This window comes from Pogoniulus pusillus, chromosome 5 (genome assembly GCF_015220805.1).
Source record: "Pogoniulus pusillus isolate bPogPus1 chromosome 5, bPogPus1.pri, whole genome shotgun sequence".
In the NCBI taxonomy this organism is placed as follows: Eukaryota; Metazoa; Chordata; class Aves; order Piciformes; family Lybiidae; genus Pogoniulus; species Pogoniulus pusillus.
In genome coordinates this window covers 38,187,504-38,210,652 of record NC_087268.1, presented here as the reverse complement: position 1 = coordinate 38,210,652, position 23,149 = coordinate 38,187,504, and the positions used below count along the sequence as shown (strand labels likewise).

Sequence of the window (23,149 nt, the reverse complement as noted above, 5' to 3'; positions counted from 1 at the left end):
AGTAGGCAGAATCCATCTGCCTCACTGAATAAAATCAAATTTTGTTCAGTGCACAGTATGGAATTATTGAATATTTGAGGATGGAAATGATCTCTGGAGAAGACTAGTCTAACCCTCTGCTCAGATCAGGGCTGCCTAAGGCCAGCTACCTAGAAGATTATCCAGGCGACTTTTGAGTATTTCCAAGGGTGAAGACTCCACAGCCTCTCTGGACAATCTGTTCTAGTGTTAGACCACTCCTACAGTAAATAAGATTTTTTCTTCTGTTTGGGTTTCTTTTTCTTTGCTTGTTTGTGTCTGTGGGTTTTGGCTGGTTGGTTGGTTGATCTAAAAAAAAAAAATAAATCTTATTCACTTTACCACCAAAACAACTCTGACAAACTTACGGTATATTCTTTCCCTATACTCAGCAACGATCAGGCTTCACTTTGAGTACTGTGTCTACTTCTGAGCTTCTCAATTCAAGAGAGATGTTGAGGTACTGGAACATGTCCAGAGAAGGGCAATAAAGCTGGTGAGGGGCCTGGAACACAAACCCTATGAGGAGAGGCTGAGGGAGCTGGGGGTGTTTAGCCTGGAGAAGAGGCTCAGGGGGGACCTCATTGCTGTCTACAACTACCTGAAGGGAGGCTGTAGCCAGGTAGGGGTTGGTCTCTTCTCCCAGGCAACCAGCAACAGAACAAGGGGACACAGTCTCAAGCTGTGCCAGTCACCATGTCAGATTCTTACTTAGAAAGAAACTGGCTCCTTGTATTTAGAAAGAGATGGGCTCCTTGAATTGGCAGTCTGAGACCCAGATAACTCCACATCATGTGCATACATATACATATGCATACATGTGTGCATACAATCATACTAGAGTTAAATGACTAAATAATAAATCTGAGCAAAGGTAAAAACTTAGTAAGGGAGCACTGAGATTCTGTATTAGAGGCACACCCACACATGAAAGCAATTATTAAATTTAAGCTCTGGGTGCACATTTTAAATACCACACCCTTGGACTGTGTAACTGCACCTTCCTCAGATTCAAAAGGTCTGCAGTCAGAAAGTGTGTTTTACATAAAACCTTCACAGATGTAAATAAGCTGAAAAAAAAAAACAACCCAGACTGATAAGGTCAACATATCATGATGGATGTCTTCTCCTAATACATTTGAAGTTATAATTTACAAGCTGGCTGAATACCTATCAGCACCAGTCTGCACAGGAGAAAAAGGAGGAAGATGTACAGATGGCAACACTTTAGTTTGTGGATTAAAGATAAATTCTCTGGCAAAAGGGAATTAAAATTGCTTAAAATGCAAATCATGAATCATAGAATCAACCAGGTTGGAAGAGACCTCCAAGATCATCCAGTCCAGACTATCACCCAGCCCTAGCCAGTCAACTAGACCATGGCACTAAGTGCCTAATCCAGGCTTTTCTTGAACGCCTCCAGGGATGGTGACTCCACCACCTCCCTGGGCAGCCCATTCCAATGGCAAATCACTCTCTCTGTAAAAAACTTTCTTCTAACATCCAGCCTATACTTCTGCTGGCACAACTTGAGACTGTGTCCATTTGTCTGTTGCTGGTTGCCTGGGAGAAGAGGCCAACCCCCACCTGGCTACAACTTACCTTCAGGTAGTTGCCGACAGCAGTGAGGTCCCCTTTAAGCCTCCTCTTCTGCAGGCTGCATACCCCCAGCTCCCTCAGCCTCTCCTCACAGGCTTTGTGTTCCAAGCCTTTCACCAGCTTTGTAGCCCTTCTCTGGACACGTTATCCTTCTTTAACTCAAAACTCCTGTCAGTACTATTTCTGACACTCATATTGTTTTTCAGAGTGCTCCCTTTTTTAATATAAGAGGATTAACTTTATTTTTTTTATTGTCTCCCTACAAATCAATTTGAAGAAATATTGTGCCAGTAAAAAGCGTAGTGCTGCATTATGCATGGACTTCAAAGCTCAAGGAATGTCAGAAATAAAGGCCTGCTAATATTACTTACCTTTTCACTACATTAATCAGAAGTTAGTAGAACTGCAAACACTAGCAAGAATGAAATCCACAGATCACTCTAACACAGGATCTTTACCAACTGCATTGCAGAAGCAAATTCTGTGATGTACTTGCAAATTAGTATACCATATGCAACAGCTATGTGTGGGGCTTTCAGATTGGTTTGCATTTTATTCTTACTTGCTTCTATTTTAAGGCACTACAGGTTGATAACAAAGTTTTACACCTTGCAACTTCAAGATAGTCTGTTGAAACAGGACCAGAGTCTTCTGCTTTACTAGTTCTTTAGAATTATTTCTGCTTTAACTCCTATATCTTGAGTGAATAAGACTGTGGATTTATGAATATGCCAAAACAGATTTTGTCCAGTTTCTTCTTTTGTGTTTCAATGAGAGTTTATCCTTAAGCTGAATGAGTACTGCCATAGAAATATATTTTGCATGTGTTGAATTGGATTTTAAAGGTCTTTTGACACCTATGTAAGGCCAGCAGATCACTTTCAAGGAATATCACTAGCAGAACTAGATCATAGAATCAGCCATATTGGAAAAGACCTCCAAGATCATCCAGTCCAACCTAGCACCCAGCCCTATCCAGTCAACCAGACCATGGCACTAAGTGCCTCAGACAGGCTTTTCTTGAACACCCCCAGGGACGATGCCTCCACCACCCCCCTGGGCAGCCCATTCCAATGGCAAATCACTCTCTCTGGCAACAACTTCCTCCTAACATCCAGCAGAAATCCTCAGAATGGTCCCCTTGAGTTAACTATCTAAAATGCAAGATGCCTAATTACAGCTGCAGGAAAGGCAACATTTGAGTCAAAGGATTTTTAACTAAATGCACATGGGCATTCCTGCCAAATCATTATTCATTTAGGGAGGCTGTCCCTCGCTGTAACTTACTTTTAATGCACTTCCAGTCTCCCACTGCTTGGATGAAGTATTGTGCTGTGTGTTTTAATGAGGCATTCAGAAACAGCTAGTAATACTTTGTAATTTGCAGCCATCCAGTCTGGTGTAGGTTGCCAGTTCATGGTGTCACACAGTTCAATGTCATGTGCAAGTGACTCTGGAGAAAAGAGGGTAGAGGTGGGACCTAGGAAGGCATGCAGGAGGCAGATGCTCGAGTAGCCAGACAGGGATGCTGCAGCTGGTGAGCACTGGTCCTGTCTCCTCAACCACTCGCATTTTTCCCACCATGTTACACAGATTATCCCAAGCAGCCACCCATCAAAGGACAGGGGGATACACATACCTCAAATATTTACGGTGCCTGCACTTTGGGAATGAGATAGTTCGTTCACATCTGTGAACGGGCCATTTTAAAACATCAAAATAAACCATGTGGCTGTGCAACTGTTTCTAATTACTTTCCTGCCTAGACTGTAAACTTCAGGGTTTGGCACCGGCCTCCCTCCCAGAGCGCTGCCCAAATCCTGCTCCCAGGCAGCTAATCAGAGCCACTGCAGCACAGGAGGAGCAGCTCCGGAGCTGAGCTTGTCCAGCTTGCAGCTTTCTGCATACCAGCGGGTCTGTCCTGCCGTCTGTCCGACTGTCTGTCTGACTGCAGGAGCACTGCAGGTGCTTCCTAGGGCAGCTCACACTATGTACGTGCAGGGGCTGCCAGGGCTGGTGGTACTGCTGCTGATCACCTCACTGCTGGCTGGTCACCCTGCTCTGCCAGCTGGCCTCCCAACCTCATGGTAAGTGTGGCCGTGAAGTGTCTCACGGGGGTTATGTCTGATTTAGGAGATAGCAGAAGTGTGGAGGCTGGGATTATGGAGGGGGTGGTGGAGAGGTTTGTGATCTCTTCTTTTGCTTGCTTGAAAGTGTTCTGGATCACTGGGAACCTATATAGGTGTTGTGAAAACTGTGGGGGAGGGGTTGTTGCAATGATGTGTTTTATGCATGAGGTGCAGGCACTTAAAGGAGCAAAAGAGGAAGAGCTGGATGGTGATGAATCTTTACATCCGACCCCGTAAATTCTGCTGCCTGAGCAGAGCAGGCACCTAACCACAGTCTGCCGTGTTCTTGCCCTTTGGTGCAGTGACCCAGCAAGGCTCACTCTCCTTTGCTCTTCTCCTCCACCAGGGCCAGCACCAGTCTCCTCAGAGCCACCAGCTCCTTTGCTCCAGAGCCTGCAAAATCCAGTGTCTGAGAAGTGCAGGCACTGAATCCTCAGTGTTCCTTAGAGTTGTGAACACCTGTTTTTGTTTCATCCAGTCCTTTGTTCTTTTTTTGGCTACAATCCACCTCCTGATGAGGCAACTTTTGATTTTCCCTAAGTCCTGAAATTCTTGGCATCTGTGTGTGTACCAGTGCATTGTACAGCTGCATGGCAGAGCTAGAAATCTTCAGATCTAGCATCCAAATTCTGCTGTCCTTACTGAGACCACAGCCACAAACTATACACTAATTTCATGGAAAGCAGTGATTACTTCAGTTTCCTTTTCTGGTGAAATCATGTGGATCCTTAAATATCTAACAACCAGAAAGATTACTTTGGCAAATACATTCATTAGAATCAACCATAGGTTTGCTTTTTGTATCTTAAATTCCCATTATGCTACCTGGATGTTTGGATATATATATATATATATATATATATATATATATATATATATGTGTGTGTGTGTGTGTGTGTATGTCTTTTCTAAACCTTTTGGCATAATTACAGTCAAAATGTTTCATTATAATAACCAAACTATGCATACATATGCATATATACCAGGTATGCATAATGACAAAGAAGATAAGCTTAATGCAATTAACAAGCTAATTGAAATACAATATTAGCATTCTTGCAGGCAGCAATGAGATTTCTGATGAAAAAGAACAAAACTGGGCAATCTGGGGCAAGCAATAATTTACAACCATAACTAAAGTGTGACACTAGAAACAATATTCTGGGAACTGGTTAAGGCCATGGCAGGAGAGTTGGCTTCTCAGGAGCCTAGCTCTGATATGTTTCAAACTGCAGCCCCTGGCTTTCATCGCACATGTTCTGTTTGCTGTCCTCTGCAGGAGTGGTTTGAGTAGTCCTTCTTCTTGCCTGCTCACCCGGTCTGAGTCAGAGCTCAGGTGCCGTGCCCCAGGGGGGAAGCTGTGCAGTGACAGAGGCAGATGTGAGTGTGGAGTCTGCATCTGCCAAGTGACTGAGTCTGGCAAATACTACGGACCGCTCTGCGAGTGCCATGACTGGGTGTGTGAGATCTATGATGGGAAGATCTGTGCAGGTAAGGAAGCTGCTATGGTGACAGAAGCTCAGAAAATTGAGAGTATATATTATAACAAGAAATATGGTGGGAATGCAGCACTCTGATACAGCAGAGGCACAGTCATGTGTGTGTCTCTGAAAAGGATGGTGGGTACATCCAGAGATTTCACTAGATAAAAGGACTATCAAGTCCAAAGCTCTCTCTCCACCATAAAGTGAGACTTTGCCCAGAGTGAGCATCATCTGCTGCAGGAACAAAAGCAGGAGTTTGGTTGAAGGCTCTGCAAACTGTGTTTTGCATCTGCTACAGGACACAACATGGTTGCATTTTCCATAAAATATTGATTCATTTGGACCGCTTGCCTAATGATGCATATAGTATCTACCAAGGTTTTAAACTATCTCTGAACAATCACTTTTGTCCTGTTGCTTATTTATTCTTCTCTTGCTATGAGGAATCATGTCTGCTATAATAGGTGCCACACTGAGGGCATATAAATATGAAAACTCTGTTTTTCTTTAATGATAATGCTTTGCAAATCGAGACATAAACCGATGCAATTATATTGTGGTTTCAGATATTTCCTCACTGACTCTCTAGTCTTTAAGAACAGATGAAAATAACATACCTTTCTGGGACAGAATTTAGTAATTTAGTTGTTGCCAGTTGTTGGAACATGTTGCTTGGTTTGCATCTAAACATTGTCAGGTTTTCATCTTTCCAGCTGTCTTTACTTAGATTTCTGAGCTATTTCGGTCAGATTTTTTTTCCTTTTAAGCAGCTTAGAGTGGGATTTTAGAAGAAGGCAGGGAGAAGAAATGTTGTCACATTCCTAAGGGGATTCAGCCTGGAGCTTGATGAAAGGGGCCAGAAGCATACTTCATTTCTAGCATCCCTACTTCAACAGCTTTACCAGATTCAGGCAAACGTGTCATCTTTTAAGGCCAAACTCAGCAATTAGGTCAATGGGAATGTTACAGGAATTCTTCTGGTAAGAGGATAATATAAATGCATTCCAGCAGTGGGTTTGGCAAATTTTGTAGGAAAAACAGAGTAACTTATTTTAGCAACAATGTACTAAGAATTCCAATAATAACATGAAAAGATCAAGGGTGGGATTATGAGAAAAATATTTGTATTTGGCACCTATGCTTTTAGAGTTTTGTGGAGTAACTGATGTACAGGTTGTCTAGTCAGCAGTATTATGTCCAGTTTCAGAAGAAATGTTTGGGGTCCACTGATCATTTCAGCAATTTTCTGTCCCAAATGTAAATTTTCTGATTGGTGGTGTGAATTAAATATGCTTGCTATTGTGCTGGGCTTAAATCTCCTTCAGTTTTAAAGCTCTGCTACAAACTTACAGAATCAACCAGTTTGGAAGAGATCTCCAAGATCATCCAGTCCAACCTAGCACCCAGCCCTGCCCAATCAACTAGACCATGGCACTAAGTGCCTCAGCCAGACTTTTTTTTTTTTTAATATTTCCAGGGTCGATGCCTCCACCACCTCCCTGGGCAGCCCATTCCAATGCCAATCACTCTCTCTGGCAACAACTTCCTCCTAACATCCAGCCTATACTTCCCCCGGCACAACTTGAGACTGTGTTCTCTTGTTCTGTTGCTGCTTGCCTGGCAGAAAAGACCAACCCCCACCTGGCTACAACTTCCCTTCAGGTAGTTGTAGGCAGCAATGAGGTCCCCCCTGAGCCTCCTCTTCTCCAGGCTAAACAACCCCAGCTCCCTCAGTCTCTCCTCATAGGCTTTGTGTTCCAGGCCTTTCACCAGCTTTGTCACCCTTCTCTGGACACATCCCAATATCTCAACATTTTTCTTTAATTGAGGGGTGTTGTATGATTACCATAGAACCATAGAATCAGTCAGGGTTGGAAGGGACCACAAGGATCATCTAGTTCCAACTGCCCTGCCATGGGCAGGGACACCTTGATTATCATGCCCACTCACCAACACTTTGCTGGACTGCACCTCCTCATGTTTCTTATTATGCCACCAAGCTGCTTTCCCATGTATGACCTACTTCCCTTTCTTCTTTACTTTTTAGTTCATTTTTTGCTTCAGTGATGAAATTGTGTTTCCTTCAGGTGAATGGCCAGAATGCCTTATTGCAGTCATATTCTTGTTTCCTGCTTTCTTTGGCTTGTTCGTTTGTGGGGGTTTTGTCTATCTTTATTTTGGTATTTGCTATTTTATGTCGTTGCAAGTCTCTCTTGTTAAGTACACCAAGAAGAACAGCTGATTGGTACCACATGCAGAACTTCTGGACACTAACCTGGTTTTACTCTAAAGAACAAGGGAACTACTTTTTGTGCTGGCAGGGCAATATCTTTTTCAAGTGACTGATGTCTAACCCCTGTTGATCATGTTCAACTCAAAAACAACTGATTCTGTGAGTGCCAAAGATAACTGTTTCCCTGCCACTCAGTTCAGACTTCCACTTACTTCTCTCTCCTGTCCCAAGACAAACAAAATACTCAGCTGCTCAATATGTAGCTCAGTGTGATGGTTTGGGCTCTTACCCGCCCCCCCACACTTTTGGATTTGCCCCAGCTAACTCAGACGGCCTCTGGGAATATAATTGAAGCTATTTATTTTACAGCAGCAAATATACAAGCAGCTATTTACAATATATACAGTTAGAAACATACAAAGGATAAACAATACAGAAGCACAACTCCCCTCCCAGAAACCTGAGTCCCCAGGAGGGGCTCTCAAACCACCCCAACACCTCCCCTTGCCCTCTCAACCTTACCCCAGTTCTCAGGAAGAAGAGAGGTGCAGCCAAGAGGTTAGGGAGCAGGGTTAGTAGGAGCAAGGTTAATGAGATGTGAGTAGGTCTGAAGGCAAAAGCAGAATGACAGACAAAATGGAGAATGTTTTACTTCTTCTTCCCAGAGTTCTCAGCAAGACTGTGAGAGAAGAGACACAATTGTTTTTCATTTCACTGCCCATTATCTAGTTCTTTTACCAAAACATTCCAGCTTGCTTCAAGCTAGCACACTCAGTACTTCAGAGCACTTTCTGGACCAGCCATTGGACACCCATTGTCATAGTTTGAGGGGTCCCTGTTGTGAAGGGTTTTTTTCTGGGTTTTGGGGGGATGAAATATGAGGCTGAATTTAAAAGGGTTTAAAGAATTTAAAAGGGTTTAAATAATTTAATATTATATACACAAGGAATTCCCCCTTTTTCCCCCAAACTTATATACAGCTACCCCACACAAGTTCTTTGTATGTGGTTGTGAAATTACTTCACAGAATGTCTATTTACAGCAAAAATCAGGAATTTAGTAGAGGTTGGAAAGGTTTTAGATAGAGAATTTGTGGCATGAAAGTGCCACTGGTAAAATTACTGAAAGTCTATGCTGCCTGAGTTGGGACCGCTCAGTGACTCACTGGCTGGAGTCACAGTTTTGGTGATCCCAAATATGTGTAGCACAGCCACGGTGTTGACCCTCGTGGGTCTGAATAGCTCAGTTCAGGTGTCATTGGGATATGCTGTCTGAAGGCTCCACAGGCACGATCGAGCTGGGAATGGCAGGCTGGGGTGGCAGCTGGCCAGGAGAGCCTTGGTCGAGTGTTCCCTGAGCTGATGTGAAGTGCTGTGGGCAGGAATCATGCAGCGGCAGTGGCCCCAAAAGTGGCAAGGGGGCTAGGGGCGGTGGGTGGCAGGAACACTGAATTGTCCCTTTTATGAGGTGTGTGCCCAAGATGGATGGTCCTTGGCCACAATTCTGTCCAATAAGGGTCTGGCAGCAGGCCAAAACATGCCCAATAAGGTGAAATCCACAGGTCTGGTACCCCCAAATATGGAGGGGGCTCAGGTGGATCCCCACCCTAGGCGTGTGAGCTTACACAACCTGCCTACCTCAGCCTTGCAAGCAGGCCAGGCCAGACTCAAAGGCACCAGGCTTGTTGTGCTCCTTTGTCCCCCTTAATTTGTTTTCACAGTATCACAGTGTCATCAGGGTTGGAAGAGACCTCACAGATCATCAAGTCCAACCCTTTACCACAGAGCTCAAGGCTAGACCATGGCACCAAGTGCCATGTCCAATCCTGCCTTGAACAGCTCCAGGGACGGCGACTCCACCACCTCCCCGGGCAGCCCATTCCAGTGTCCAATGACTCTCTCAGTGAAGAACTTTCTCCTTCCCCAGGTTTGGGCAGGGCAACACCTTTTGGGGGGACAACATGTCCGGGCAAGAATAGATTTGTAAACATGACCATTTGAGCCCATGTACCCACGACCACAGTCCCCTAAGGAAACTACAGGGACCAAGACCCATCCCAGGGGACGAATCTGGCTATCCCAGGATATTGTAACGTTGTTGCTCCATTCTGTTTTCCGGTGTTACAGCTTAAAAGCCAGTGCCTGGTTGATACCACTCTCTGTCCCTCCCTGCCTCTTCTCCCTTCTTCTCTCTTGGTGTTTCAGGCCAGGCTGGATGAGGCTGTGGCCAGCCTGGTCTATGGTCGGGTGTCCCTGCCCATGCAGGGGGGGTTGGAACTAGATGATCCTTGTGGTCCCTTCCAACCCTGACTGATTCTGTCATTCTGTAATTCTGTGTCCCTTCTTGTCTCATGGTTTGTGTGGGGCAGATGACTACTAGCAGGCAGGGAATTTTGAGCTGCGCCATGTGGCTTAAGATGGGAGGGGAGAAATTGTAGCCTACTCTCAGGCCTGCCAAGGGTGGAAGGGGTGGAAGACGAACTGGTTTTAGTCCAATAGATTTGGCTTAGCTTGGGGATGTATTTGTTTAACCATGTTGCCTTCTGCATATATGCACTAGTGAATAGAATCTCTCTTTTAAACTTCAAATCAGTATGCAGTATTTTCATTCTTACTCTCTAAAAGGAGTAAGAGTCACTCCTGTCATCCAGTCTTGGGTTGTTCATAGCCTCAAACTATGACACTCATACTCTGAAGAGGCAAGGCCTGAAGATGGAGATGATGTCCATCTCTTTATGATGTGCTTAGATGTTGAGATACTGGAACATGTCCAGAGAAGGGCAAAAAAGTTGGTGAGAGGCCTGGAACATAGCCTTATGTGCAGAGGCTGAGGGAGCAGAGGCTGAGGTGTTTAGCCTGGAGAAGAGGAGGCTCAGGGGTGACCTCATTGCTGTCTACAACTACCTGAAGAGAGGTTGTAGCCAGGTGGGGGTTGGTCTCTTCTCCCAGGCACCCAGCAACAGAACAAGGGGACACAGTTTCAAGTTGTGCCAGGGGAGGTCTAGGCTGGATGTTAGGAGGAAGTTCTTGCCGGAGAGAGTGATTGGCATTGGAATGGGCTGCACAGGGAGGTGGTGGAGGCACCACCCCTGGAGGTGTCAAAAAAAAGCGTGGATGAGGCACTTGGTGCCATGGTCTAGTTGACTGGCTAGGTCTGGGTGCTAGGTTGGAATGGCTGATCTTGGAGATCTCTTCCAAGCTGGTTGATTCTATGGTTCTATGATATTATATCATGAAAAATGAAGAAGAGCAGATGCAAATGTGTCTGTCCTTTTCTGTAAGGCTTCTCTGCTGTCTTACTCTTTCACAGTGTTTTCAGGTGCTTTAGGATGAATTCTGAGCTTTTTTTTTTTCCCCTTTATCCCACTGAGAGTAATAAACCAATAGGTGATTTCTAATGGAGTCAAAACAAGGAGGAAGAAAGAAATGAAGTGCAGTAGTTTGAATCACTGAATCTCCTGTCCTCCTCAGTGGCCTTTCTGTCTGCCTGCTGTATCCTAAGGTGTAGTGGAAAGAAGAGTAGAATGGCAGTACTGTTACTCTGTTAGCAAAGTTGGTGACATCTTTAATTTATAATTTGCTGCTGGTCTTCAGGGAGGTGAGCTAAGAGGAGCAACACTGAATCAAATACTGAATCAAAACCCCAAAGAATATATGCTTTATTCAGAGTAGACAATATATTTGTTGCTGTTTGTTTGCAAATAGCAGTTCCAACCTCAGATGGTTTTGTATGGCCTCAGGCTTTTCTTAGCATAAGGGGAACCTATGTTGTGTGCAGAGGGGAGTAGCATGCAGCACTGACTTCTGTCACACCACTGCTTGATACCTATTTTATTGTGGCTTTGCAGTATAAAGGAGAATCAGTTTTAGTGGTTCAAGTTTTTTTAGTTGATCTTTTTTTTACTGTGCCTGTGATTAATGAAGATAGGAAAAGTAAATTAAGCATAGACTTATGTGGCCAGCTGAAGAAAGAGCACTCTAGGTGCTACTAGGACCATGGAAGTTGCCATCTGAAACACGAGATGAAGTGATTGCACTGCTCAAAGTTGATGAGATCAAGGGGCAGATACAATTCAGCAGCAGTATATAGAGCTACTTAAGAAGAAGGTTCCTCTTTGCTCAGATCTATATTTTCTTTTTTCATAGTTTTAAAGATTTTACAAGCAATCTTTCTTCAAAACTGAAATACCTTTTACACCTACTTAGTAACAGTGGCACTGCATGATTTACTGCTGCCATAAGCAGTTGCTGAGGAACTTTTGTTGCTTCTGTTCAGGATAGTGAAAGATTTTTTCTTTCTCCAAAGCTGTAGTTACTGTAAGTGCTGTATCTATTTTAAGACCAGTTCAGCAATGTAATGGCAGTGTTAGTCATAGGTTTTCACAGCCATAAGTGTTACCATAGTTGTATGAAGGACAGAAAGATACCAGTGCCATTATTTTCCACACTGCAAGGCTTTAAACTATGCAGAGAACACAAGTGAAAAATTAACTTGACAATGAGTGGATGTAGAAATGCAAGGTAAATCCAAATTAAAGTGTCAATGAAATACATGGTTATATATCCATCTTAGTTTATTGGTTATATGGACCTACAAATCTGTTGAAAAAAGCTAGGAAAATGAGAATGAAATTTGGAGAACATTTTGAACTGAATCTGGTCTTTGCACAAAGGCTGAATAGTTGAGTTGGAAATGCTCTAACAACTGTCTCTTTGTACTGAAGGGAAGTCTGACACACTGATTTTTCATTGAGCAGCGTTTCTTGCTGAAAGTGTGAAGAAAAGGCAGTTTGTGACCTGCATTGACTTCCATTTGATCTAAAGTGAAATTCAAAGCCCTGAATTTTAAGAATAGGTGTAAGCATCTTTCCTGTCAGAGGCTGCGTTTGGGAAGAGTTCAGCTGCAGAACAATTGGTCATTGGAGACACAACCTCCTAAAAAGTTAAAAATAGGGCAGGAGGCAACTGATGAAAATGGAGGTTGCAGTTCTTCTCTGACCTGATTTGCTTTAGCCTGGATTTCATAACTTGATTTAAGTGACATTTCCTCTTGGAGAAAGGATTTGCGGGAGTGATAACAGCATAAATTTTCATCTCAAAATGTGCTAGTTTGAAGCAGGGTAGGATGTTTTGGTGAAAAAAAGTAGACCATAGGCTGTGAAAGGAAAACAATGGTGATGTCTACTCCCCTCAGAGTCTTGCTGAAGAAGAAAGTAAACATTAGATAACACTCTCGCCACTTTGTCGCACTCTGCCTTGAGCTTCTGACTGAACTGCATCTCCCTAACCTCATCTTCCACTCACCTTTGCTTCTTAACCTCTTGTCTGAACCTCCGTTCTTCCTTGGGACTGGGGTAAAGTTGAGAGGGTCAGGGGAAGGTGAGGGGTGGTTGAGAGCCCCTCCTGGGGACTCAGGTTTCTGGGAGGGGAGTTGTGTTTCTGTATTACCTTTTACCTTGTCTATTTCTGTCTATAACTGTATGTACTGTAAATATCTGCTTGTATATTGTGCTAGCTGTAAATAAATAGCTCCATTTATATTCCCAGAGCCGGCTAAGACTAGTCTGGGTGACTTCTAAAGTGTGGGGGGTGGGGAACACCCAAACCATCACACAAAACCAGTCCCCCAGTTTCTAGTGATTCTGTGATAGCTTAGACCTCATTTTGGGCTCGTTGCCTTGTTAAGTGCCTAAGGTCCTGACAGACTTAAAAGCACAAACTAAAGCCCAAGTTCTCAGCTTTATGCTGTTGATATCTGACCCAAGTGTACTCAACCAGTCTTTGATACATCAACAATTTTTGTAGTTCCAAATGTAGCACATACTTTTGTAGCAGTAGTGACTGAGGCATGAGGCGACAGCTCAGAGAGAGGTACTGCAAGAGAGACTGCAGGAAGGGAAGCAGTTTAAAAGTATCTCATTAATTGATTTGTGGCTAAATGCGTAGCCCTCTTCTTGAGCACTTTCACTGCTATGTCCCTTTCAAATTAAGCCACTCATTTCTAGCTATTACTCGTATAAAATATGTGTTAGCTTAGAAACTAAAAGTGAGTACACTGGCTATGTGGAAGAAGAGGCTTTTTGCATCAGGTGACAGAGCAGGAATGCAGCTCATCTAGCCATTACTAAGGGCTAAGCAGATGGGAGCAGCATCTCCTTCAGCTTTTGTCCTTCTGTAGACTAGACTGGTATAGAGAAAAAGCAAACATTTGTGCAAATTTTGAGAACATAAATGTTTTAAAGTGGATATGAATTTTTATGCTATTCATGGAGTGTTAATAAACTGAAGTGCTTATTTATTTATGTATTTTAAAGTATGCTCTTTATGGCAAAAAAGCTTTTACAGACTGGGCCGTTTTTTGGATGCTTGTGTTTCATTAGCATATTTATATGGAAAATATATGAGTGATAAAAAGTACAAGATTGTGATGGTTTGGGTGTTACCTGCCCCCCCACACTTAAGAAAATTGACCAGACTAGACTTAGCATCTGGAAATTAGAATGAAGCTTTATACTTACAGTTTAGTACAATATACAAGCAGATATTTACAATCTATACAGCTATAGACAGAAATATACAAGTCAAAAAGATAATACAGAAACACAACAGCCCTCCCAGAAACCTGAGTCCTTAGGAGTGGCTCCCAACCATGCTTCCACCTTCTTTCCACCCCTCTACCTTATCCCAGACTTTGCCTTATGTTCAAGATGAGTTTGGAGAATCGGCCAGAGTGATTAGGAAGCAGAGGGATTAGTTAGACAGCAAATTAGGGAGAGAGGGGAGGCAGCCAGAGCCAGAGAGCAACTCTGTTATCTGTGTTCATGTTCTTGTTGTTATACATCTCAGCAAGCCTATGAGTGAAGTAGACATCACCATTGTTACCTTTTGAAAGCCTGTGATCTAATTCCTGACACTAAAATAGCCCAGCTAGGCTCAAACTAGCACAAAGATGTATTTTATTTAGTTTATGGAAGACTGTGGTAATGATCTGACCTGCTTCATCAGTGAATGGTTTTCAGTAAGTGTTCTTGTGACAGCATTTGTCAGACAAGCTGCCTGGATTGGTAAGATTTTCTGTATTTATTTAAAGCTTTATCCTTGATAGCTGGTCCTGCAGAGGGCTTCAAACATTCATCACTTTTCTTGAAAGCCTAGACCTTTCTGTGTAGGTGTCCCAGGCGGCTTATCCTGACAAAGAACATTTCCTTTACTGTTAGAAGGAAAGAACACATTGCTAGTGCTATCTCAGGAAAAGGGGCAATTTGTACCTAAAAAACCCCAGCTGATCCTTGGCTTCTCTATGGAGAAAGACCCCAAGCAGAGATGTGCTGGAACTTATCAGTGTTTTAACTGGAGCATATGGTGGTGGAGGAAGGCCACATTATTTTTTATTGCACCACACTTCTACTGCAGGGCTGTGAAGAACAAAGCCAAGGAGCTGGAATGATTTGATTGTTTTCTCTGATTTTTTCCCTTCACTTTTCTGTAGAGCTAGGATTGGTTTGGCCCTAACCACTTGCAAACTTTGCTCACAGCAATGATTATACATTGAAAAGACACATGGCCAGACCCAGTGAGGTATATTTTCCTCCACTCCTCTCTCCATGTCCAAGTGCATAGTGAAAAAAATGTTCTTTTAAACAGTATTTTAAAAGGCTATTTAGAAGCTTCATTTCCTAGTGATGGAGTGAATCTTTATTTGCACAGATTTGAGTTAATACGTTGGGATTTGGTTGGAATACCAACGCCAGCACTTAAGCGATCAATTCTTATCTGAAGAGGAGTAAAGATTCAAGAGAGTTTAGTTTCAGTTGCACTCACCCCCTTTCTTGAAAGAGCAGATACATTCCTAATATTCCTAAGACATGCTTCAGCCTTGTTCTTGGCCACCTGAGTAGCAGCAGTGATATATACTCTGGAGCATTTTCTTTTCAGCAGCTTAAAGAGTGGCAGTTAGAGTCTTTGATCCCTGGGAGACCCCACTGGTTACAGCTCTCCAGCTGGCCCTAGCACCATTGATCACCATTCTTTGAATTCTATCTTGTGACCAGTTCCTAGTCCACCTCACTGCCTGCTCTTCTTGAGCTTGCTCACTAGAATATCTGCTAGATTGGTGGCTGTGGAAGAGGCTGGGAATAGTCAGACTGCAAGAGTGAAAGTTAGTAGATTAACTCTCTCCCTGAAATGCTTATATACCAGTGCACTGAGTATGGGGAATAAGCAGGAGGAGCTGGAGATCTGTGTTAGACTGAATAACTATGATATAATTGCCATCACTGAGACATGGTGGGACAGCTCCCATGACTGGAATGTTGTCATGGATGGCTATGTACTGTTCAGGAAGGATAGACCAGTAAGACGAGTTGGGGAGTTGCTCTCTATGCGCAAGAACAACTGAAATGTGCGGAGTTCTATCCAAGGGGGGAGGCAGAACAGGTTGAAAGCTTGTGAGTAAGAATTAAAGGATACGGGAAAGGAGGTGAAATTGTTGTAAGTGTCTAATATAGACCACCAAACCAAGAGGAAGATGTTGATGAGGCCTTCTACAGACAACTGGAGGTAGCCTCTAGATCTAACTCCTTGATACTCATGGGAGACTTCAATCACCCTGATATTTGCTAGGAAGGTCACACAGCCAGGCACAGCAAGTCCAAAAGGCTCTTGCAACGTATCAATGACTCTCTACCTTTAATGAAGAGTCCTGTGCATTTTTCACCATGATACATCTGTTAATTTTGTATTCATTATGGCTTTTTCCAGTATTTTAATGCTTCCAAGACAGGAGAAGAGTAATTGCTTCCTGGTGTTTGAAATGTTTTAGTTTAAGAACTTAACAGCATATTAAAAGCAAGATATAAATGTTAATCATTTACCTTAGTCCATTTGCCTGAAATGTGGGAAACAGACATAGTAAAGCAGTTTGTTGTCATGTAACATGCTTTTTTTTGTGCTCTATTTCTTAACTCCTAGTATTTAAAACTCTGTTTTGCAGAAAGCGATTGGATATTTGCTAAAATCAATGGTGCAAACTGATTGAGTCTCAGAAGCAGAAAGCCCCATTCTTAAGAAAATCCTTTTCCTGAAACATCCAGACTCATTTCATTCTTGTCCTTTCCCCTTCAGAAATTCTTGCACACAAGTAGAGCTGGTACATGGCTTGGGTGGCTTTTCAGCAGGTGAAGATGCAGGTATTTCTTTCAGAGGTGAACAGTGAATGGCATTTGCCTGAGAACAAGAGGCAGATGTACGTAATCTGATCCATTTCTGTGGCTGTGTGTTGTAGGACTTTTGTTGGTTTTTTCAGTTGTAGACCTATACAGTTTTTGATTCCTGGGAGCAATGCCTGTGACTTTCAAACTAGTAGGAAATCTAGACACCTAAAATAAATTTCAATTGTGAACAATCTGCTTTCTGAGGGCAAAGTTCAGAATTTGAAATTTACCAACTTTCCTTTTTTTCTGTGGTGCAGTGGAGGGAGGTTCTCCTCCCACTCTGCTCTGCCTTGATGAGACCATGTCTTGTGTATTGTGTCCAGTTCTGGACTCCCCAGTTGAAGAAGGACAAAGATATACTAGGGAATGTCCAACGTGGGCTACAAGGATGATTGAGGAACTGGAACATCTGTTTTATGAGGAAAGGCTGAGACATCTGGGGCTGTTCAGTCTGGAAAAGAGAAGACTGAGAGGAGATCTTATTAATGTTTATAAATGTCTGAAAGGTAGGTGTCTAGAAGAAAGTGCTGGTCTCTTTTCAATGGTGTCCTGTGATAGGACAAGGGACAATGGATACAGACTAGAACACAGGAAGTTCCACCTCAACATGAGGAATAATGCACTGGAACAGGCTGCCCGGAGAGGCTGTGGAATCACCTTCTCCAGAGACCTGTCTCAATGCACTCCTCTGTGATAAGCAGTTTGCTCATTCTGAATATTCCAAACTAATTGTAATTAATTAGGTTAAGAGTAACCATTTGAAAAACTATTCCAGATAGGCTGTTAAACAGAAATAAGGTTTTAACTTGGCATTCTTATGAGCTTATCATTAAAAGATTATAAAGAAACACTGACAACTGCAGGCTCAGTGATATGCCTGGTAGAGACATGCCTGCTAGGCTGTGTTGCAGAGAAGTCTTCATAGTAATGGTTTGGAAAGTCATGCTTTGAAGAAGTTCTGACCTCTCACTTCACAATGAAGAACTGGAGAAGGAAAATCAACTTTATTTTATGAGCATAATGCCCAAATCATGTTGAAAAGTGTCAATACTATGACTAAAAGGCAGGTAAGAACATGTTGCAGTGTGGTTCTCCTGAAGGAATTTGCAGAATTGTGCCTTTAAATCACTATATGCTTTACCTCTGAAAAATCACTTATGCAGGCTCTCAGAACACACTACACTTTTAACCTAATGAACTGCACTGACTTGATTCATTCTCAAGTAGTTTTTAAACTGGAAAGAAAGCAGCAATGAATTAGTTGTACAGCTGTTGTCTGACTTGCAGAGGAAAGGCTGAGTCTCCTGTAAAGAAATCGTTGAAGTGGGTATTAAAAATTTGCTTAGCTCTTTTTTTCTGGTGCCTTTCATAGTCAGGTAAATCTACGGGAGGCAGATAACCAGTAAGAAATAGATTTAGAATCTCACCAAAAGTATTTCTGATGCATAGCCTGGTTTGCATTAGCCATTTTGAAGAAATGTCAGAATATGGAACTACCTCTGAAACCTACCCTTACTAGTTTAGAGATACATCTGCAAAGACAAAGAAGAAACTGGGAGAATGAAGTTGGCAGATGAATTTACTATCATATGAGATTTTTCAGATGCAGCAATAGCATTGAAATTATTCCATTTGCTTTCTGGGCTTTCCATCTTTGCCATTAAATGGAGTGGGTTAAAAAAACAACATAGGAACTGAAGTGTGTTTCATTTCCCTGGGGCTGTTCAAGGCAGGATTGGACATGGCACTTGGTGTCGTGCTCTAGCCTTGAGCTCTGTGGTAAAGGGTTGGACTTGGTGATCTATGAGGTCCTCCCAACCTTGGTGATACTGTGATACTGTGAAAATGGATTTGAAGCACTTTACAAGATCACAGAATGTTAGGGGCTGGAAGGGACCTTGAAAGATCATCTAGTCCAACCCTCCTGCCAGAGCAGGATCACCTACATCAGATATTTAATTGAAGCACTGTTGGAGGACTGGTACTCCTACTGACCATCTTTTGAAAGAGTTTCATTTCATTCTTCTTCTATTTCAAACAACAAATAATTCTCATTACAAGCACAGCAAATGTGATGAAGGACAATTTCCAGTCTGTGTTTAGGAAGAGATCCAGCAGCCAGCTGTCACTTAAATAAAACTGCCCAACACCTCCTGACAGGGCAGTTTCTCTAGATGGGTACTGAGAATATAGTTAAAAATGCAATTTAATACGCCTGCTTTCCATTTACTTGGGCTTGTCTATAGTCTGTGTTTGTGGAAATCCTTATGTTTAGGGAAACATGCCCAAGTTTTATTTTCACAGTTATCCTTTATTAAAAAAAATAAAACCAACAAAACAAAACACCAGTTTCAGATGGCCCAGCTCTCATTTGGCATCTTAAGGCAGAATGATTCAGCCACTGCAGCTTAACCTAAGGCTGCCATGCCCTGCAGAGCTTTTGGAGCAATGTCTTTCCTACTTCCATTGCTGAAAATCCATCTGAGAACTTCCTGAAGCAAGCCACTCTGTGTAACCTGTTTCTTCATTAACCCCAGACACTGTGAAGTTTACTTCTTTTTCCTGAGTATACTCTTTTTTCATTCTCAGGGCTGGAGGGCATCAATGAGAGGGACTGGTACATTTCCTGTTGCCTTTTTTCCTCAAGACTACTTAATTAATCAAAGCATGAAGGAGAAATGTTAGAGCGTATCTTTGGCATTGGTTGCAAGCTGATTTCATTTATATGTGGCCTCTTCTAAGCAGAGAGGATTAACTGTGGCATAAATCTGTGGATCGCAATAAAAAATAATTGTGCAAGCTCTTTTCAAGGTTTGCAATGCTTAACTTGTTTATATGATGCATAAATGCAACAAAAAAATTATTCGAGATCAGATTGGCAACCAAGGTCAAGTATTTTGGTAGATTTATGAGTAGATCTTGTCATAGAATCATAGTATCATAAAATCAACCGGGTTGGAAGAGACCTCCAAGATAATCCAGGCCAACCTAGCACCCAGCCCTAGCCAGTCAACTAGACCATGGCACTAAGTGCCTCAGCCAGGCTTTTCCTGAACACCCCCAGGGACGGTGCCTCCACCACCTCCCTGGGCAGCCCATTCCAATGTCAATCACTCTCTCTGGGAAGAGCTTCCTCCAAACACCCAGCCTAAGACCTCCCCCGGCACAACTTGAGACTGAGTCCCCTTGTTCTATTGCTGGTTGCCTGCAGAAGAGGCCAACCCCCACCTGGTTACAACCTCCCTTCAGGTAGTTGTAGACAGCAATGGGGTCCCCCCTGAGCCTCCTCTTCTCCAGACTAAACAACCCCAGCTCCCTCAGCCTCTCCTCACAGGGCTGTGTTCCAGACCTTTCACCATCCTTGTCACCCTTCTCTGGACATGTTCCAGGCTTTTCACCAGCTTTGTTGCCCTTCTCTGGACATGTTCCAGCACCTCAACATCTCTCTTGAATTGAGAGGCCCAGAACTGGACACAGTACTCAAGGTGTGGCCTGACCAGTGTGGAGTACCCATCTCTACTCTTGGAGTTAAAATAGCATTTTAATAAAAGCAAATGTTGTGACTTTAAAAAAAACAAACATTGTTATATAAACAGAAGCCTATGGTTTCTGCTGGCATAAATCTAATGAAACAGAGAATTGGTCTCACACCATTTCTTTCTCCTGTTTGACTTAAGAGAATCACCCGGACTAGTCTCAGCTGAGCTGGAAATTAGAATGGAGCTTTATATTTACAGCTTAGCACAATATACAAGCAGATATTTACAGTATATACAGCTATATACAGAAATATACAAGGTAAAAAAAAAAAGGTAATACAGAAACACAACAGCCCTCCCAGAGACCAGAGTCCCCAGGAGGGGCTCCCAACTACCTTTCCACCTCCTTTCCACCCCTCTACCTTAACCTAGATTTTTCCATACATTCAAAGTGAGTTTGAAGAATTGGCCAGGGGACTTAGGAAGCAAACGGATTAGTTAACACAGACATCAGGTTAGGGAGAGAAGAAAGGCAACCAGAGGCAAAAAGGGCAACTCTGTTATCTATGTTTGTGTTCTTGTTTTTGTACATCTCAGCAAGCCTATAAATGAAATAGACATCCCCATTGTTTCCTTTTCACATCCTGCCTATCATCTAATTCCCCTCACTAGAACATCCCAGCTAGGTTCAAACTAGCACAATAGGAGACAAAAGTACCACAGCATCATGCAGACCCTGTCATTTTCCTTTAAATGGCAGTGGAGAAAAAAAATGAAATAATTAAATCTTCAAAGTTTAGAATGCTTTTAAGGTTGACAACATTTTACACGATTTTCTGGTTTTGTTTTCTTGGACTTTTGGGGTTTTGGGTTTGTTTGGTTTTGATTTGGTTTGGTTTTTTTCCTGTTTATTGTACTACTTTAAAGATTTATGTGTCATTCAATGATAGTTTGACAGAACATATACCAAAATAATCTTTTTTTTCCAGACTGGCAGAGCTGAACTTATCAGAGGTATGACTTGTGTGAAAATATCCTGAGAAATAAAAAAAACCAACCTTTGAAAGAATTATGTTCTGCTGTATTAACGAAGGAATTGGTTACACTGGCAGAACTACCCCATTTTATTAAATGGTTTGCTGATTTGGAAAGTCACAGTAAGATTAAGATTTTGTAATTGGCTGAGCAGGGTCCTTGTCAATCCTCTCTCCTCTCACCACCTTAGTGCTTTTATATATGAGTTCTTTGGGATTTTGTTTTGTAGATAAGGACATTTAATTTTAAGTGCAACTATTAAAAGTATGTCCGTGCTAGTTTGAGCCTAGCTAGAATGATTTGGTGAGAAGGACTAGATTACAGGCTGTGGAAGGAGAACAAGGCTGATGTCTACCTCACTCATTGGCTTGCTGAGACATATAAGAATAAGAATCAGAACACATTTAGTGCACTTCTGCTGGGGAACTGTCCAAGCTGCATTTCTCTCTAGCCTCTCTGCCATCTCTTTAATTAATCCACTTTGCTTCCTAAACCCCTGGCTGAACCTCCATTCTTCCTTGGGACTGGGGTAAGGTTGAGAGGGGTAGGGGGAAGGTGCAGGGGTGGTTGAGAGCCCCTCCTGGGGACTCAGGTTTCTGGGAGGGGAGTTGTGTTTCTGTATTACCTTTTACCTTGTCTATTTCTGTCTATAACTGCATATACTGTAAATATCTGCTTGTATATAGTGCCAGCTGTAAATAATAAGCTTCATTCAATTTCCAGAGCTGGCTGAGTCTAGTCTGGGTGATTTCCAAAGTGTGTGTGTGGGGCAGGTAACACCCAAACCATCACAATGTCTTCTTCACTTACATGCAGGTTATAAGAATTTTTATTTACAGATGTTATTCAGAAAATATAACATTTCTGAATAGGTGGTTTAAAAGAGGTGTTTCACATGAGAATTTTTAAAATTAAGTTCTTGAAGGGTGGTGTCTTGGGGGCTACATCTAAATAATGCAGTGACTATAGAATTAATTTTATTTCATGGGTGCCTGTTAAGGAGGGGATTAGGTTTAAACCTGGGTTTGGGGCAAAATGCAACAAAGTCAATATAAAGGTTATTAAATAATTAATTTATTAATATATAATATTAATATTCCAGTGTGGCCTGACCAGTGCTGAGTACAGGGGAAGAATAACCTCCCTTGTCCTACTGGCCACGCTGTTCCTGATGCAGGCCAGGATGCCATTGGCTCTCTTGGCCACCTGGGCACACTGCTGGCTCATCTTTGGCTACTATCTGTCAGTACCCCCAGGTCCCTTTCCTCCTGGCTGCTCTCCAGCCACTCAGTCCCCAGCCTGTAGTGCTGCTTGGGGTTGTTGTGGCCAAAGTGCAGAACCCTGCACTTGGCCTTGTTAAATCTCATCCCATTGGCCTCTGCCCACCCATCCAGCCTGTCCAGGTCCCTCTGCAGGGCTCTCCTACCCTCCAACAGACCAACACAGAAACTTCCCCAAACTTATTTGCAATTAACCCACACAAATTCTGTGATGCAGTTGGCAGAACTGTTTTTGCAGAATGTCTATATACAGTCAAATCAAATGACTGAGGAAAAACCTTTGGAAACCTTTATAACTAGAGAGCCTTGCAGCACAAACTGCCGCTGAAAGGTCAGGCATAAACTTTTTGCGACTTGAGTAAAGAGAGTTAGGTACTCCCTGGTCGAAAGTCTCAATGCTTGCACTCCGGAAGCATAAGCAGGAAAATATATATGGTGAAAGCCATGTGGTGGACTTCACCTGGTGATGGTGCTGTGCTGCTTGTTCCATCCCAAATTGAGCACGCCGTCTGAGGAGGCCCACAGGCATGAGAGAAGTCTTCTGTGGCTCTCAGGAAGTCATCGGGTGGTCAGCAGCCGCCTGGGCAAAGCAGGGTGCCAGGTTTGCAGGCTGGAGCAGTCCCATCGAGTGCTGTGTAAAGCAAGAATCATAGAATCATAGAATCACAGAACCAACCAGGT

General features: G+C 42.8%; 1 protein-coding gene across 1 annotated transcript in view; it reads left to right on the top strand.

The window, feature by feature from the left end:
- The window catches only part of ITGBL1 (integrin subunit beta like 1), a 204,892-nt gene that overhangs the window by 9,184 nt on the left and 172,559 nt on the right, over positions 1-23,149 (top strand). The window lies entirely within an intron of this gene.